This window comes from Schistocerca americana, unplaced genomic scaffold (assembly GCF_021461395.2).
Source record: "Schistocerca americana isolate TAMUIC-IGC-003095 unplaced genomic scaffold, iqSchAmer2.1 HiC_scaffold_1091, whole genome shotgun sequence".
Classification (NCBI taxonomy): Eukaryota; Metazoa; Arthropoda; class Insecta; order Orthoptera; family Acrididae; genus Schistocerca; species Schistocerca americana.
Genome location: NW_025725146.1, coordinates 25001 through 30000, shown reverse-complemented (window position 1 = coordinate 30000; position 5000 = coordinate 25001). Strand labels below are relative to the sequence as shown.

Here is a 5000-nt window from a genome sequence, read left to right as displayed (position 1 = left end):
TAACCTACCCTATGTCGTACCTTAACCTAACCTATGTCGTACCTTAACCTAACCTATGTCGACCTTAACCTAACCTATGTCGTACCTTAACCTAACCTATGTCGTACCTTAACCTAACCTATGTCGTACCTTAACCTAACCTATGTCGTACCTTAACCTAACCTATGTCGTACCTTAACCTAACCTATGTCGTACCTTAACCTAACCTATGTCGTACCTTAACCTAACCTATGTCGTACCTTAACCTAACCTATGTCGTACCTTAACCTAACCTATGTCGTACCTTAACCTAACCTATGTCGTACCTTAACCTAACCTATGTCGTACCTTAACCTAACCTATGTCGTACCTTAACCTAACCTATGTCGTACCTTAACCTAACCTATGTCGTACCTTAACCTAACCTATGTCGTACCTTAACCTAACCTAATGTCGTACCTTACCTAACCTATGTCGTACCTTACCCTAACCTATGTCGTACCTTAACCTAACCTATGTCGTACCTTAACCTAACCTATGTCGTACCTTAACCTAACCTATGTCGTACCTTACCTAACCTATGTCGTACCTTACCCTAACCTGTATTGCGCCTTAACCTAACCTGTATTGCGCCTTAACGTAACCTGTATTGCGCCTTAACGTAACCTGTATTGCGCCTTAACGTAACCTGTATTGCGCCTTAACGTAACCTGTATTGCGCCTTAACGTAACCTGTATTGCGCCTTAACGTAACCTGTTTTGCGCCTTAACGTAACCTGTATTGCGCCTTAAACGTAACCTGTATTGCGCCTTAACGTAACCTGTATTGCGCCTTAACGTAACCTGTATTGCGCCTTAACGTAACCTGTATTGCGCCTTAACGTAACCTGTATTGCGCCTTAACGTAACCTGTATTGCGCCTTAACGGTAACCTGTATTGCGCCATAAACGTAACCTGTATTGCGCCTTAACGTAACCTGTATTGCGCCTTAACGTAACCTGTATTGCGCCTTAACGAAACCTGTATTGCGCCCTTAACGTAACCTGTATTGCGCCTTAACGTAACCTGTATTGCGCCTTAACGTACCTGTATTGCGCCTTAACGTAACCTGTATTGCGCCTTAACGTAAACCTGTATTGCGCCTTTACGTAACCTGTATTGCGCCTTAACGTAACCTGTATTGCGCCTTAACGTAACCTGCATTGCGCCTTAACGTAACCTGCATTGCGCCTTAACGTCCTGTATTGCGCCTTAACGTAACCTGTATTGCGCCTTAACGTAACCTGCATTGCGCCTTAACCGTAACCTGTATTGCGCCTTAACGTAACCTGTATTGCGCCTTAACGTAACCTGTATTGCGCCTTAACGTAACCTGTATTGCGCCTTAACGTAACCTGTATTGCGCCTTAACGTAACCTGTATTGCGCCTTAACGTAACCTGTATTGCGCCTTAACGTAACCTGTATTGCGCCTTAACGTAACCGATATTGCGCCTTAACGTAACCTATATTGCGCCGTAACGTAACCTATATTGCGCCGTAACGTAACCCACATTGCCCCTTAACGTAACCTATATTGCGCCGTAACGTAACCTATATTGCGCCGTAACGTAACCCACATTGCCCCTTAACGTAACCCACATTGCCCCTTAACGTAACCCACATTGCCCCTTAACGTAACCCAACACACGTTGGGCCTTAACCCAACACCACGTTGGGCCTTAACCCAACACACGTTGGGCCGTAACCCAACACACGTTGGGCCTTAACCCAACACACGTTGGGCCTTAACCCAACACACGTTGGGCCTTAACCCAACACACGTTGGGCCTTAACTGCTCTGTAATTGTCATACGACGCGTTAAATTAGTGTAGTGTTGCCTAACTGCAACCCCCGCAATATAGTTTGCTACTCGCACTGCGGCCCGTCCCCCAGTGTATCGCTTCATGTTAAACACCTTGCAGCTATACACTGTAATGTGGATGGCAGCAGGACGTACATGCTCAATGCCCTTTGCAGTTGTTCATTGGCATTTGCAGTTGTTCATTGGCATTCGCATGGCGAAGCACTTAGCCTACGCTGTGGTACGGCCTGTGTCAACTGTCCGCTGATGTTGTACGTCCAAATCACACACTGTACTGCACATTGGTCCTCATGTACTGAATGATACATCGTGGTACATGTGACCGTACAACGACTGCGCCAACAACGGCGAACCATGCGGTCCAAATGTTGTGCACTCAGCTACGTGTCGTCTCCCTATAAGAGCTGGATTGCAGTGTGGTATGCCCTGGATGGCGATCAGCATGAGCCGTCTGTTGATGTAGTGGCGCGTGTTGTCAGACGTAGTCGTCTCTTCTCACACACCGTGATAGCACGGTGCACTGCGTTCCACATCTGCGACATGCGACAGAGGCCGGTTGACAGTCGTTCGCGCAATGGACATCGCATACGTACGGGGGCCACCTTCCACGTGTTCGCTAAGCGTGGACATGTTGTTGCGTGTATGTGGGCAGACAGTGTGTCGTGACACCTGACACAGGCATGCAACAATCGTTGAATTTGCAAATGGCGATGGACGCCTACGTTTGCTGGTGACGTTACGCAAATGAACAACTGGTAAACCGTTGTGGTGCGGTTGTTCTCGCTAGGGGTGAATCAGTGATGGCGACGATCGGTTGAGCTACCAACCGGTTGTTGCAGCGATACCCACCATGCCCACGAACGTGAATGGCATGTGGGTGTGAAGCGATACGCGGCGGTGGCTGGGTGGGACCGTCCCCGGCCGGTGAGGGGGGGCCTCCCGGCGTGTTGGCCGTGCGGTGCGTGGGCGCACGCGCTACAGCCGGCTGGTGGGGGCGGCCAGTGGCAGGCGCGCCGGCCGACGGAGGCGGCAGGCGGCGCAGCTGCGCGCCGGCGCACCCTGCACGCGGCGCCGTGCGGCCAAAGTAGGTCCTCGCGGGCCCGGTGCGAAGCGCGGTGGACATCTGCAGTGTGCTGGTCCGATTGAGGACTGTGTGCGCTGAGGATGCGCCGCCGCCCGGCGCTCGGCGCCGCGACGCCGTCTGCTGCTCGGTCGCCTCTGCGGTTCTCGCAGGTGGTTTGTATCGCAGCTGTGCGGACGTGTTGGCGCGTGCGCTGTGCTGGGAGAGTTCGCTTCGGCACCCAAGTGGGGCTTTTGTCCTTCTGTGGCGCTGGCGTTGGAGCTGCCGGTCACCGTAGGTGGCGCGTGTTGTCTCCCGCCGGCAATGCCACGACAGCACGCTCCCGGGCCTCTGTCGGCAGCGGCAAGCTCAGTTGGGAGCACGGGTGGTCGCACCTAAAGCGTCTACTCGCCAAACTCCGGGCGATTGCGCCTCTCTCGAACCCGACCAAGTACTTAGGACGGCGCTGCGCGCCGCCGGGACCTGAGAGGGTTTCGAGGTGTATGGTGCAGGGGAGCTCAGCCTCCTCCTGTTTGCAGAATAATTGAGCGGACGCTTGCGTGTTCGCGCGGGCCCCCGGGACACACTCCCGGGCGGCCGGCTGCTCAGCTCTAGTTGACGCAGCTCCCTGGTTGATCCTGCCAGTAGTCATATGCTTGTCTCAAAGATTAAGCCATGCATGTCTCAGTACAAGCCGCATTAAGGTGAAACCGCGAATGGCTCATTAAATCAGTTATGGTTCCTTAGATCGTACCCACGTTACTTGGATAACTGTGGTAATTCTAGAGCTAATACATGCAAACAGAGTCCCGACCAGAGATGGAAGGGACGCTTTTATTAGATCAAAACCAATCGGTCGGCTCGTCCGGTCCGTTTGCCTTGGTGACTCTGAATAACTTTGGGCTGATCGCACGGTCCTCGTACCGGCGACGCATCTTTCAAATGTCTGCCTTATCAACTGTCGATGGTAGGTTCTGCGCCTACCATGGTTGTAACGGGTAACGGGGAATCAGGGTTCGATTCCGGAGAGGGAGCCTGAGAAACGGCTACCACATCCAAGGAAGGCAGCAGGCGCGCAAATTACCCACTCCCGGCACGGGGAGGTAGTGACGAAAAATAACGATACGGGACTCATCCGAGGCCCCGTAATCGGAATGAGTACACTTTAAATCCTTTAACGAGTATCTATTGGAGGGCAAGTCTGGTGCCAGCAGCCGCGGTAATTCCAGCTCCAATAGCGTATATTAAAGTTGTTGCGGTTAAAAAGCTCGTAGTTGGATTTGTGTCCCACGCTGTTGGTTCACCGCCCGTCGGTGTTTAACTGGCATGTATCGTGGGACGTCCTGCCGGTGGGGCGAGCTGAAGGCGTGCGACGCGCCTCGTGCGTGCTCGTGCGTCCCGAGGCGGACCCCGTTGCAATCCTACCAGGGTGCTCTTGAGTGAGTGTCTCGGTGGGCCGGCACGTTTACTTTGAACAAATTAGAGTGCTTAAAGCAGGCAAGCCCGCCTGAATACTGTGTGCATGGAATAATGGAATAGGACCTCGGTTCTATTTTGTTGGTTTTCGGAACCCGAGGTAATGATTAATAGGGACAGGCGGGGGCATTCGTATTGCGACGTTAGAGGTGAAATTCTTGGATCGTCGCAAGACGAACAGAAGCGAAAGCATTTGCCAAGTATGTTTTCATTAATCAAGAACGAAAGTTAGAGGTTCGAAGGCGATCAGATACCGCCCTAGTTCTAACCATAAACGATGCCAGCCAGCGATCCGCCGCAGTTCCTCCGATGACTCGGCGGGCAGCCTCCGGGAAACCAAAGCTTTTGGGTTCCGGGGGAAGTATGGTTGCAAAGCTGAAACTTAAAGGAATTGACGGAAGGGCACCACCAGGAGTGGAGCCTGCGGCTTAATTTGACTCAACACGGGAAACCTCACCAGGCCCGGACACCGGAAGGATTGACAGATTGATAGCTCTTTCTTGATTCGGTGGGTGGTGGTGCATGGCCGTTCTTAGTTGGTGGAGCGATTTGTCTGGTTAATTCCGATAACGAACGAGACTCTAGCCTGCTAACTAGTCGCGTGACATCCTTCGTGCTGT

General features: G+C 52.4%; 1 non-coding gene across 1 annotated transcript in view; it reads left to right on the top strand.

Annotated features, from left to right (window-relative positions):
• The first annotated feature begins 3529 nt into the window (after positions 1 to 3529).
• The window catches only part of LOC124560531, a 1910-nt gene continuing 439 nt past the window's right edge, over positions 3530 to 5000 (top strand). The window contains exon 1 of the ribosomal RNA XR_006969198.1: positions 3530 to 5000. This exon is cut by the window's right edge and continues 439 nt beyond it. This is a non-coding gene — a ribosomal RNA (small subunit ribosomal RNA).